Raw genomic sequence first — 14,180 nt, 5'->3', positions numbered from 1 at the left:
ATGATCTGCTCTCAGAAGTCACTGTCACCTCCACTTATATATATTAATTAGAAGCAAGTCACTAAGTCACTTAAGGCAAAGGGAATTAGGCTCCACCTTTTGATAGGAGAAACAAAGAGTTTGTTGATATATCTGAAAACCACTGCCATCCCTCTGGTCAATTATTTACATTTCTCATATATGCAAAAAACATTTACTCTTCTATGGCCCCCCAAAGTCTCAACCTGTTACAGCATCAGTCCCAGGTCGAGAATGTCATCATTTAAATAAGATCCAGTGCACATAAAACTCCTTGGGTCTGGTTTCTCAGGTATAGCTCCTCTCCATTGGAAAGCCTGTGAAGTAAAGCGATAGGTCCCCTGTACACGCAACATACAGCAGCAGAGGTTAATTGCCACAGACCCTCCCATTCAAAAATAGGGAAACAGGAAGCACACAGGTGTCGATGGGCCATAGAAATTCTGAAATTCAGCTGGGCACAAGCTGGTAGCTCCTTGATTAGGACTTAAGGTCTCAGAATGATCCTGCATGACTCTTGGCTCCACTAAACTCTTGTTTCTGCCATCAAAATCATCCTTCTTCATCCATGAAAGATAGGGTGTATTTGTAACAGAATAGTTTTTTCCCCTTTCTTGCTGCTAGTAGATTTGGGGGGGTGCCCACAGGCCTCTTTTCATTTTATGTGCTCTTAGTCCCTTTCAGTCCAAACTGGCAGTAGTTCCGCCAACATAATAAAAATTTTTTGTGGGTCTATTATTGATCTTATTATTATTGGACTTTCACTCCTTTAGATAGAAGCTATATCCACAAGTGTCTTCTAGATAATCTGTACTCTACCTTGGGATTTTGCTGAGACTGTGGAGAAGTAACAGTTATTCTATGAGATTGCTATCAAGACTACACACACACACACACACACACACACACACAGCTGGTCCTCACTCTGCACCGTTCTAACACGCACAAATTTCAGTTACCATGGTTTAATTAAATAATAACAGTGTCCCAACAACATAGTTCTAATTTTATTTGTCACAGTTTATTACCTGTGAGTAATTAATTGTATAAAGTACAAACTTCACTGCTAGTGATTTCGTCCATTAATCACCCTGTGAATAAGGTGCACAGCATGATCAGTGACGAGTCCTGTCACTTCTTTCAAAATCTGTTGGTGACTGGTTATTATATATCTGTTATTTAATTCACTCACAGCCAGCAAAGCCTGTACTTGTGTTTCCTCCTTGTCTCCCAGGGATAAACGCATATGATGTTTTACAAAAATGAAAAAGCAAAAGAGAGAATTGGCCAACTAAGTTGCAAGTGAAGCACAGAAACGAAAACTGAAAATGTTAGTAGTGAAACTGGATGTGATTAGATTTGAAGGTAGTGACAACAAAACAAAGATAGAAAGAGACCTAGACCCATACAAAGCTATACTGCGAATCAGATTGAAAAAAGCATGATGAACATGGAAAAAAAAAAACAACAGTAAAGGCACTCCAATAGCTTTTAGTTTAAAGTGCACAAGAAACAAGGGCACCTGAGTGGCTCAGTCAGTTAAGCGTCCAATTCTGCGTTATGAAGGTCATGATCTCATGGTTCGTGGGGTTAAGCCCCACATTGGGCTCTGTGCTGGCAGCTCAGAGCCCAGAGCCTTCTTCAGATTCTGTGTCTGCCTCTCTCTCTGCCCCCTACCACTTGCACTCTGTCTCTGTCTCTCTCTCAAGAATAAATAAACATTAAAAAAAACCTGATTCTGTCTCTACCTCTCCCTCTGCCATTCCCCATGTACATGTGCATTTTCTAAATAAATAAATAGCACAAGAAATAGAAAGCCATTTATTTGCACTTTCGAACATGAAGAACATAATAATTTTTTAAAATCAGTTTGGCTAGTATTCAGGCCAGACCATTGAAGTTAATAGCCACACTGGAAGAAAATGATCATTGCAAAGAGACCGAAGAAAAACCCTCAACTGCTGGTAATGGCTGGTTCTACCATTTCAGAAATCAGCATGAATTGATTAATATCAAACGAAACTGGTGAGACTACTAGTTCAGAGAAGGGTGTTGCTCTGAAATTTGCACCCCGATTCCAAGGCAGCTACTTGTGACAAAAACATGAAGATGTCCTCGAGGAAATGATGCTGGTAAAAAAGATAGAACGTTAAAGGAGCTCTCAGAGAGATTTCATGACACTGAAAGCTGGGAGCATAATATTGGAAACAGACCTGAACTTAGAAAGGAACATGGCAGTTCAATAAGCCATAGAAAGACGCTTGCTCTGTAAGTTACATGATTAGAAGAAGGCAAGCATTGTTTTTTACAAAGAAAACATGTTAATTTTTCAATGTTTCTAAATAACTGTGTACTAAATAAATATTAACTTTTCTTTTTTTTTTCATTTTCCTAATACACAGTTAACAGTAGTTTTTAATGTTTTGACCAAAATGTTTAAAGGTTATAGAATAATCCTACTTTTTCTCTCTGACTATTCAGATGACTTTGAATGGTTTCAGCTTGCCCCGTCTTTTTTATAGTCCTGCATTACCATGCAAAGCCAAGACTGCCTGTATATATTTCTTACAGAGATTTGACCTTATTTAATTGTTAGCTGGTTAAGCAGTTTTGGAAAGCTGTTGTCTTCACATCTGATGCAGCTTAAAATCTACAGGGCAGGCATTAGGAAATGAACAATGGGTATAAAGTGGAGGAGAGCAAGAAAAAGCTAGACCTCACAAGTGTGAACTGAGGCGCCTGAGGGCCGACTGAAGCCCACGTCAGTTCTTGTTGTCTCCAGTGCTGATGGTGTGGGTGTGCTACAGAAGCCAGGGCCTGCTGCACAAGGCTAATCACCCACACCTGGCCCAGGAATCAAGGAAGCTGAAGGAAGATTGAGGGGCAGGCAAAGCAGTTGCACGCATGCCCACTGCCCCATGCTAATGAGATGAGACGGCAGATAATTGGCAACGTGTGTCAGCTACCAAATGGCTACTGCTTCACTTCCGCCCTCTGAATCGTCAACAAGAATCTCTCTTGTGGCCCATGCTAATTGAAAACATACTGAAAGGGGAATTCTGGGAAAGGTAATTCGGCCTAGTCAAGCCATCATGCTTAACGCTACACCTTAATGGTTGTGAATACATGCCCTGGAAGTCAGATTTCCCAGGTTTGAATCACAGCTCCTTAACTCAAGCTGTGTGTCCAAGAGAGGAAGTTACTTAGTTTTTTTGTGCCTCAGTTTCCTTGTCTGTAAAATGAAAATAGGACTTACCTTAGATTTCTGTGAGGTTTAAATGAGATAGTACATGTGAGCTGTTGATATTATATATCAATATTGATATCATATATTTTATATCAATATATTATCATATAATATCAATATATTATATGTCTATATATAATATTGTTGATATATAATATATCTTGTTGATATGGTATCAACAAGATTTAGCCCATGGGAAAAGCTCAATAAATATCAATTATTATTAGTTATGTGATCATGGGAAAATCATTTAACCTTTTTGACTCTCCAGTGTTGTTGTTTTTTTCATCTGTAAACTGGGGATAATTTCANTCGAACCCATGAACCGTGAGATCATGACCTAAGCGAAAGTCGGAGGCTTAACCGACTAAGCCACCCAGGCGCCCCTTGAAGTCTTATTCAAATGTGAATATTGGTGATGGTGATGATAAGCTCCAGCCTTAGCTCCTTCCAGCCTCAGGGCTGCCCCAGGGACCAACCTTAAGTGAGCTCTTCAGTGATCATTCATTAGAAAAGTGGTTCTTCAAATAGATCATGATAATGTTAAGATGTTGATAATAGGGGAAGCTGGGTGTGGGGAGTATATGGATCTCTTGGAACTATCTTTGCAATTTTTCTTAAAACTGAAAGTACTCAAAATAAAAAAAAATTTAAAAACCCCAATTTTAATAAATTGAAACAGGGCACTTGGGTGGCTCAGTTGGTTACAGTCTCCAACTCTGAATCTAGGCTCAGGTCTTGATCTCAGGGTCATGGGTCCAAGCCCTACTTACTTAAAAAATATATAAATAAATAAAACTTGAAAAAAGAAAGTGGTTCTCAAACTTTAGCAGGCATCAGAATCCCCTGGAGGCCTTGTTAAACTACACCTCGTTGGGCCCGCTCCCAGAGTGGTGATTCAGTAGGGCTGGGGTGGGGCCAGAGGTTGCATTTCTAATAAGCAATGCTGACTGCTGATCTGAGGATCACACTTTGAGAATCACTGACTCCAGATTTCAACTATATGAGCTTTCCTGCATTTCCCTGGAACAGAGGCTCCCATTCATCTTAACCTGTCATTTCTTGGCTCATTCTGCCCATGACATCACCCAACACTGACTTACCGGGCAAGAAGAAGAAAAGTAATGACCAACTTAGTCACTCAGCAGGACAATTAAACAAGGCCCAGAAAATCCCCTTTACCTTCCTCCCCCTTTTCTCCAACCTCTTCAAAGCTCCAGGCTATTGGAATTTTAAAAAATGATAAATAAAAAATAAGTCAACTATACTTCAATTTAAAACAAGCTCCAGGCCATGGATCAAGCCATGCTTAAACTAATACACATGCATACATATTTAAATTCATAAATTTCATTATGAAGAAAGTTGTGCTCATGGAGGAGAATTAAGAAAAAGTAGAAAGAGGAAAACATTTTTTTAAAAAATATTTTTATTTCTAGGAGACAGAGAGAGAGACAGCGTGAGCAGGGGAGGGTCAGAGAGAGAGGGAGACACAGACTCGGAAACAGGCTCCAGGCTCTGAGCTGGCAGTCAGCACAGAGCCCGACGCGGGGCTTGAACCCACGAACCGCGAGATCATGACCTAAGCGAAAGTCGGACGCTCAACCGACTAAGCCACCCAGGCGCCCCGAGGAAAACATTTTTTATTTATCCACGGTTTTCCCACCCCTTAAAGATAGCCAGTTAATATTTTTGTATATTTACTTTTTGAATTTTATTTCAACTGTATGTTTTGAGGTTTTTTTTTCTTTTTTAAGTGTTTTATTCATTTTTTGAGAGAGAGAAAGAGACTGAGCATGAGGAGGGGAGGGGCAGAGAGAGTGGGAGACACAAAATGAAAAGCAGGCTCCAGGCTCAAACTCAAAAACTGTGAGATCATGACCTGAGCTGAAGTCAGATGCCCAACCAACTGAGCCACCCAGGCACCCTGAGGTTTTTCTTTTGAACATTGTTGTTTTCAAAAAGGACACGCATTTTTGGATACTGCTTTTTCACTTAACATTATATCATAAACATTTTTATATTATTATATAGTATTTGTAAACATTAGGGGCCCCTGGGTGGCAGTGGGTGGAACGGTTATGTGTTCAACTCAGTTCAAGCTCAGGTCATGATCTCGCGGTTGGTGGTGGGATAGAGCCCCATGTGGGACTCTGCACTGGGTGTGGAGCCTACTTGGGAAGCTCTCCCACTCTCTCTTTCCTTCCCTCTCCCTCTCTTGCCCTTTACCCGTCTCTCCCTCTAGTGCTCTCTCTTTCTCTCTCAAAAAATTTTTTAGAAAAAAATTAAATGATTGCATAACTGCAATGTTCACCTCCAGTTTTCTTAATTTTCCACTATTGTATTTTTAAATAATTCTTTTTCAATGTTTATTCATTTCTGAGAGACAGAGTACAAGCAGAGGTGGAGCAGAGAGAGGGAGACATAGAATCAGAAGCAGGCTCCAGGCTCTGAGCTGTCAGCACAGAGCTCGATGCGAGGTTCGAACTCACGAACTGTGAGATCATGACCTGAGCCGAAGTCGGCCACCCAACTGACTGAGCCACCCAGGTGCCCCAATTTTTCACTCTTGTAAAAGGAGGTTCAAACTTCACAGCTATACGAAATCAGGTGAAGAAAAATATAACTTTGTTTTCTTATAACTGAACTAAATTTCCTTCTTAAGTCTCTGTTTCTAGAAACAAAAAACATAAGTAGGTTACTTCCAGGTAAACTCAGTCATATTCAGAATCTTTCTGCTCCTCTCAGCTCTTTGCCTCTCAATTATTGAGAGACTTAAGGACATGTCACCCAGAAGTAAATGGGGAGGACAATCTCTTGATTTTCACCTGCTTTGTCCTATGGTGGCCTCCTATTTCGATGTAGAAGCGAGCTGTCCCGCTAGTAGAAAGGCCACAGTGGAAGTGATGTGGCCGTGGGGGTTGGGAAGGGTCCCTCCTCTATGCTGACAATCTGCTGATATGAGGTCATTTCCTCATCTGTCCGTGCGGCAGCGTTCTAACCCATCCAGGGTCCCCTCCCCCACTTCCTCACTGGAGGAGTAGAATCTAGGGGGATCTGTTCCTGGTCCTAAGCCTGGGAAGGCCAAGTTATCATTTCAATTCCATAGAATCTGTGCTGTAATGCTGGAGATTTGTAGAGAAGGCTTACTGACTGCCAAGGCCTTCCCCAGGAATCAAGGTCTTTTCAATCCCCAATGAAAGGTGTTTACTGAACTCCAGATGGGGGCCAGGTGCACAGCTCCTGTTAGTTTTGCTACTGCTTCGAACTCTCCACCTGTCTTATTCTCTAATAAGGTCTTATCTTTCCTGGAGTGGAGGTGGGGTTTGGACATGTTTTGACAGGTCTCTTCCTACGTCTCTTGGTCTCACATTTAAACACATGACTTGTGAGTTTAAAGGCTGAAATGTTGAATTTCTTCTGGGGTTTGTACTGCAAATTCCTTAGATGGCTTCCAGCCTTACAAACTAAAAGGAAGGATGGTGGTCTTGGATTAAAAAGAATTTGGGGAAAGGGAAAGAAAACACCAGTTACCATCTCAGATTACTATCCTGCCTAATAAATAGTACTGCAAATGGGCACATGTCACCAACCACCTTTGACAGACAGGGTGAGGCAGACAACTGTGTATGAACTAAAGCCTCATGTCATCGAGGAAGGTAGGGGAGGTTCTGGAGGCTGAGGGTCGAGAGAGTGGTATAAGCAGGGGGTCCACCCTTTGAACAATGGCCTCGGCACTGTCCTGGGAACAGTGAGTAACCTCCTGCCCCTCCTCCCTTTGAGCAAAGACAGGGAGAAGGCCCTGAAACAGGAATGCCCTTCCCCATGCACGGGGACAGTGATGATCGTCCAAAGCAATTGTCCAAAGCAATTGGTTTACTCAGTCCCTGATCCCCCAAATCCACTCTGTCTACCTACCTATTATCTATCTGCCTATCAGCATATACTTTTTATATATATGTAATTTAAACACTTGGTTTAAGTATTTCCCAAGGAGTAGAAGTACTGAGTCAAAGGATAAAGCTTCTATAATTTTGATGTTAAAGAAGAGATGTACAGCCATGGGATGTGGCTTAATACATGGTCTTAGTACGAGAAATGTCAAAGCTGTTAAATGCCAAAAGGTGATTTAAAAAAAAAAATAAAAAAGGCCAAAGGTGATCAAGGATCGGACAGTGGTACAGAGATTTAATTGGTACAATCTTTCCGCAGGGAAATTTGTCAATATGTCAATATATACCACTCTTTGACCACTCTGTGCTAGGATAAATGCTAGGATAAGTGCTAGGATAAATTCCACTCTGGGGAATTTATTGGAAGGAAGGATGCATGTGCTAAGATGTTGAACAAAGCATGTTTATAACAGTTAAAAAACAGACAATATTCAAATAGCTAATAATAAAGCGTTGTTGCATAAAAATAGCACATCCATATGAACAAACAACATGCCATCAGTAAAAATGATGATAAGAAAATGGGGCGCCTGGGTGACTCAATTGGTTAAATGTCTGACTTCGGCTCAGGTCATGATCTCACCGCTTGTGAGTTTGAGCCCATGTCGGGCTCTGAGCTGTCAGCACAGATTCTGTGTCTCCCTCTCTCTCTGCCCCTTCCCTGCTTGTGCTCTGTCTCTCTCTCCCTCAAAAATAAATAAACATTATAAAAAATGATGATTATATTGACTGAGAAGAAAAAATATTTATGATATAATGCTCAGTGATAAGAGCAGATTAGAAAAAAGCATGGATAGTATTATCTTTAAAAAAATTATATAGTATAGGGGCGCCCGGATGGCTCAGTCGGTTAAGCGTCTGACCTATGGTTTCAGCTCAGGTCATGATCTCACGGTTTGTGTGTTCAAGCCCCGCGTGGGGTTCTGCACTGACAGTGAGGAGCCTACCTGGGATTCTCTCTCTACTCCTCCCCCTCTTGTGCTCTCTCTCTCTCTCAAAAATAAGTAAATAAAATTAAAAAATTATATAGTGTACATAGGCATAAAATAAAGGACCAGAAAGAAACACACCAGCATACTGATAGTGGTTATCAGTAGGTGATAGGATTATGCTGATTTCTCTTTTCTTAGTTACTCTTTTCCATATTTTTTACTTTATATTGCTTTGTACACCTAGGGTGGGGTGGAGGAGGGAACACGGAAAGGTAGCATATATAATTAGGCTACTTGGAATATGCTATTTTATACATTCTAATCTGTTATTCACATGAAATTCGACCTGCACTGAAATAGATTTCTTGAACTCTATGCCTCTTTTCACTTTATGCAGCTTAGCCCTGCTCTTCCTTTGAGGTAACTAGAGTTCTCTACCCTTGTCCCTTCATCACCTCTGGCTCCTTCCATGCAGGAGCCCCCACCCTATTCCTGCCAGCCTTCTTTCCACATTCTTCTCGAGACTGGGCCTTGCCCGCTTGTGACACCTCCTGAAGTGGCTCAGCCTGGAAAATCTCCAAGGATCATTGCCTTTCCCTGACCTTCACTGCAGCCAGACTTGGAAGTCACAAGTCCCCGGCAGTGTGCTGGCGTGGACGAGTCTACCAGCCAAAGTGGCACTTTTTGGGAGGAGGGGAAACAATCAAAGTCCACTGCCAAGTAGTCACCTGGGCTGGGCCAGGAATGGCATGATAAGCTTCTAGGAAAGTTTGGTCTTCAACCCTTGGACTCCAGCCATGGGAGGACTCAGCAGAACTCAAGGTTCTGCTCATTCAGCTGGCTTTGGGCCTCAGATGTGCCAGCTCCTTAAACCCAGAAGCTGGGAGTGAGGGCGGGACAAATAGGAGGGATGCAGCCTGTGCTTACAGGAGGGGAGCAAGCCTCATAGATGCAGCCCCTGCACCCACCGAGGGCTTTCACTTTCCCTTCTGATGTACTGCTCCAGAAACACAGGCCTGACAGCTTCTTGGTGACTTTTCATGGGCTCTTATAGGACCTCAGAACTGGAAAGGCCATCAGACATCATCTTCTCCAAGCCTCTCCCTTTACAGCACAGAGAAGCAAGGGGACCGGCCCAGTGATAGTCAGTTTATGATGTAGCAAGTACAGGCCCAGATTTCCCAACTCCTAGCTCAGAGCTCTTGCTTTCATGTAATTCCATTTGTCTTCTTCACAAATGACGTATTTCTTTTTTTAATCTTTTAAAAAATGTTTATTTATGGGGCGCCTGGGTGGCTTAGTCGGTTAAGCGTCCGACTTTCGCTTAGGTCATGATCTCGCGGTTCGTGGGTTCGAGCCCCGCGTCGGGCTCTGTGCTGACTGCCAGCTCAGAGCCTGGAGCCTGTTTCAGTCTGTGACTCCCTCTCTCTCTGATCCTCCCCTGCTCATGCTGTCTCTCTCTCTCTCTCCTAGAACTAAATTTTTAAAAAAACATAAAAAAATGTTTATTTATTTTGAGAGAGAGAGAGAGGGCATGTGCAAGCAAGCTGGGGAGAAGCAGAGACAGAGGGAGAGAGAGAGAGAATCCCAAGCAGGCTCCATCCTGTCAGCATAGAGCCTGATGCAGGACTCAAATTCTCAGACCGTGAGATCATGACCTGAGCTGAAATCCAGAGTCAGATGCTTAATGAACTGAGCGACCTAGGCGCCCCACAGATGGGGTATTTCTAAAGCAAACTGTCTTCTGCTTTGTGTCATCTTACTCTGAAATCAACATTGATCCAATATATGACTGTAAGGCATCAAAACTAGAAAATAAGTGGATCCAACCTTTTTTTACAAATGAGAAGCTGAGGGCCAGGGAGATTACCCAGGATCACTTGGCTGTCTGGTTTCAGAGCCAGATCTCTGGTTTATCCACAGCTATTTCTATTACTGACTTTCCAGATCCTTAGCCAATGAGGACTGAGAACCACGGAAAGCAGTTCTATGTCTCCAGATATACATAGCCACCAGGAACTCCTTCAGCAGATATTTGTTCTCTGCCATCTTTCTTTTAACTGAGTGTTCTCATGTTCAATTCCTGGAAAGATAAGTGACCAACCATCTGTGGATATTGGTGTTAAAGAATAGACATCTAACCTAGGAACAAGTGAGTCAGAGAAAGTGAGAGGTAGAGCTAGAGCTAGTGTGTGTGTGTGTGTGTGTGTGTGTGTGTGTGTGTGTTAGGAGGAAAGTTTAGGCTGAGTCTGAGGGTGTTACAGTGACCACATTTTCCAAATAAAATATTGACACTGTGGTCTAATCCGTCATTGAATTAAAGGGCAGAATATTTTGAAATCAGGATTGTCTTCTTTGTAGATAGTTTGCAATTCTGAAAGTTATCTGTGAATGATTTGTTTGTTTGCATCATCCGGGCCAGATAATTGCCAAATCTTAGAGCAGAAAATGACAATGAATCAATACTCTGTCCCCAGCTTCTGGGTTGCTAAATGTCTTAACAGTCCAAAATAAATGGCTGTCCCCTCCCTTCTTGAAATGATATCACATCCTGGGGCACCTGGGTGGCTCAGTCTGTTGAGCGTTCGACTTCAGCTCCGTTCATGATCTTACCACTTGTGGGTTCGAGCCCTGCATTGTTCTCTGTGCTCAGAGCGTGGAGCCTTCTTTGGATTCTGTCTCCCTCTTTCTCAGCTTCTCTACTGCTCATGCTCTGTCTCTCTCTCTCTCTCTCTCAAAAATAAATAAACACTTAAACAAAATTTTAAAAAATGATATCACATCTCTTTAAGTGTTTTCTGATCTATTACACACTGAGCAAGAATGGGAGATGGAGTATAATAGTTGCCCTGGTCTAGGACTTGTGCCCTCCCCTGGGACTGAGGTCTGGGGTAGGCCTCCCCCAACCACATGGATTCCAAGCGGGAGAGGTGGGTCTCCAAAGTAAAATCAGGGGACCATTATTAGACGAAGGGGACATGGATATCAGGAAGAACAAAAGGAGGTCTGCCATAACAGAGACAATGATGATTTCCCAGAGGTGACACACTAGAATCTCCGTGCAGGATGTTTGATGGAGGCTCAGCATTTACTCCAGCGGTCCTTCCTGTGCCACGGAGGCAGAAAAGACAAGGCTACACTTCCCAGATTGCTTGCAGCTGGGATTCTGGCTGCAAAGTGAGTCCTGCCACTTACATCCATTCCTGTGAGATTTGAAAAGTGGAAGCGAGGTGGGACTGTGCCATATTCTTTTTTTTTTTTAATATTTTATTTATTTCTAGGAGAGAGAGAGAGACAGCGTGAGCAGGGGAGGGTCAGAGAGAGAGGGAGTCACAGACTGAAACAGGCTCCAGGCTCTGAGCTGGCAGTCAGCACAGAGCCCGACGCGGGGCTCGAACCCACGAACCGCGAGATCATGACCTAAGCGAAAGTCGGACGCTTAACCAACTAAGCCACCCAGGAGCCCGGGACTGTGCCATATTCTTGTTGCTTTGGGCTATTTGCTTTCGGCAAGCAAAGCTTTGAGGTGCCAGTGTCCCTGTCCAGGTGCGTGGATGTTGAGAGGAAATTGTGGAGGTAGCAGTGGCAAAATTCCACATTCCGGTGTCCGAGTAGGGGTGATGGCAATAGCCTCCTGGTCCCAGCTCTCTGGATTGTAGCTTGAGCAGCAAGTCCTTGAACTCAACCTTCGTGAAGGTGACAGAAGGAATATCTCCCCTGAGAGTGTCCTGGGAGGCATTCACGAAAGCAAGCCTCGAGCCTAGCCCTCCGCCCGTCCAGGAATTTGGTCATCACTTGATCTTTGTGTTGAATCCGTTCTGCTTTTAAACTTTGGAAGTGATTTATTTCCTCACCTGGTTCCTGACTGATACACCTGTATGGCTTGGTTTTGATAAGACCTCTCCCCTCTTTAAGAATCTGATAGAGAAGAATAATGACATGGTAAGAAGTTCATGAGACAGAAAACAAAAGAAAAAGTTCATGAGACAGGATGAGATACAAGGCAATTACGAAGTTGCAATAGTCGGATTCTCTGCCCCCCTTCTCAGTGTGTATGAGTCTCTAACCCACACTTGTGCCTCAGGAGATTGCCGATATTCCCAGCCTTAGAGTCACACTTTCCTCATTATTCAAATAGAATGACTCTATCTATTCCACATACGCTGGTGCCCACCTTCATAAAAGCTCCTAAGGGGCACCTGGGTGGCTCAGTCGGTTGAGCATACAACTCTTGGTTTCAGCTCAGGTCATGATCTCAGTTTGTGGGTTCTAGTCCTGCGTCAGGCTCCTCACTAACAGCACAGAGCCTGCTTGGAATTCTCTTTCTCTCCTTCTCTCTCTGCCTCTCCCCAGCTTGTGTTCTCTCTCTCTCTCTCTCTCTTTCTCTCTCTCAAAATAAATAAACTTAAAAAAAAAAAAAAGCTCCGGGGCGCCTGGGTGGTTCAGTCGGTTAAGTGTCTGACTTCTGCTCAGGTCATGATTTCATGGTCTGTGGGTTTGAGCCCCACGTCAGGCTCTTTGTTGACAGCTGGCTCAGAGCCTGGAGCCTGCTTCAGGTTCTGTGTCTCTCTCTCTCTCTCTCTCTCTGCCCCTCCCCCACTCACACTCTGTCTCTCTCAAAAATAAACATTGAAACAATTAAAAAGAAAAGCTCCTAAGATCTTTCAAGGGGCTTGTTGTTCTCTAGGATGCTGCAAAATTCTCAATTTTCACCATCATCGTTTTTGTGCCTTGCTGAACACCTTCATTCCTTCATTTTACCAAAAACACTGTACACTAAAAACCCTGTGTGCAGCAGACTTTACTGAAGATTTGAGGTAAGAACTGCAACACTTTACAGCCTGGGTTCTGGCTCAGAATTGAGAATTAGACATCAGTGCCCTTGAGAGCCACCTGCCAGCCCCCCAGTTGGAGGCATTTCCTGATGTCCATGTGTTTGCCATTTCCCCAGGCCTGCCCACTAGCCTCCACAACGCCTCTGTGCCAGTTAGAAAAAGGTGCCTGCTCTGAGTGGGACTGAGGGAACACCGGCCTAAAAAGGACGTGTGTGGGCAAGAACATGTGTGCGGCTGGAGAGTTTACCCTCCAACTTACCTGGGCAGCTGCCACTCCATTTCGGCCAGTTGTATCACGGTAGAAATGTAAGCTAGCACTGCCAGGCCTCGCAGAAGAAAAAAAAAACAAAAAAACAAAAAACAAAAGCCAGAAACCTAGGTTTTCATTTCAAAATCCTCAACTTCATTTGTTAGTAATAGGCAAATCAACCTATTGATTTTGAAACAAATATTTATTAAGTAGTCACTATGTGTCAGATACTTTCCTAAGCACATTAGAGGTATTAAATTATTTGGTCTTTCTAACAACCTGTAAGGTAGTTACTATCATTGTCTGTACTTTAGAGATTAAAAAAAAAAAAACAAAACAAAACAAAACTGAGGCAGAGAGATTAAGTTGCCAAAGCCATGTGGATAATAAGTAGCAGAAGGAGGATTTGAACTTAGGCATCCAGCTCTAGAAACTCCCTCTTAAACATCATGCTCTGCCACTATGTACTGAACTTGGCCCAGGCCTTGCCTGTTTTGATCTTTGCTAGGGCCCAGTGCAATCCAGCAGAGTCTTCTGTGATGATGGAATGTTCTGGTGTGTGCTGTCAAGTATTGTAGCCCCAGCCACATGTGTGTTGTTGAGCACTTGAAATGTGGCTGGTGCAACTGAGGAATTGAATTTTTTATTTCATTAAATTTTGATAGCCTCCTATGGCTAGTGGCCACCATATTGGTCAGTGTGGCACTAGACTTTCTCTCTCAAACTATCAGTTTTTTTAATCCCTTGATTTTTCAATGTAATTCTTCAATGCCTTAATTTCTGTCACTTTGTCCTGTTTTCTTTGTCCCCCCCCCCAAAAAAAAAACACTTCCCTTGTCCTCAAACCACATTCTGCAGGGACTGGGGTAGGGGCAGGCAGAGGAGTGGAGTGACATTTGATATTCATCCACTCATGGGGCCCAGCGAGCATGTTTTCCACTCAGA

Source organism: Crocuta crocuta, unplaced genomic scaffold, assembly GCF_008692635.1.
Source record: "Crocuta crocuta isolate KB4526 unplaced genomic scaffold, BGI_CrCroc_1.0 scaffold149, whole genome shotgun sequence".
In the NCBI taxonomy this organism is placed as follows: Eukaryota; Metazoa; Chordata; class Mammalia; order Carnivora; family Hyaenidae; genus Crocuta; species Crocuta crocuta.
The sequence above is the reverse complement of the archived record's forward strand: the minus strand, read 5'-3'. Positions refer to the sequence as shown.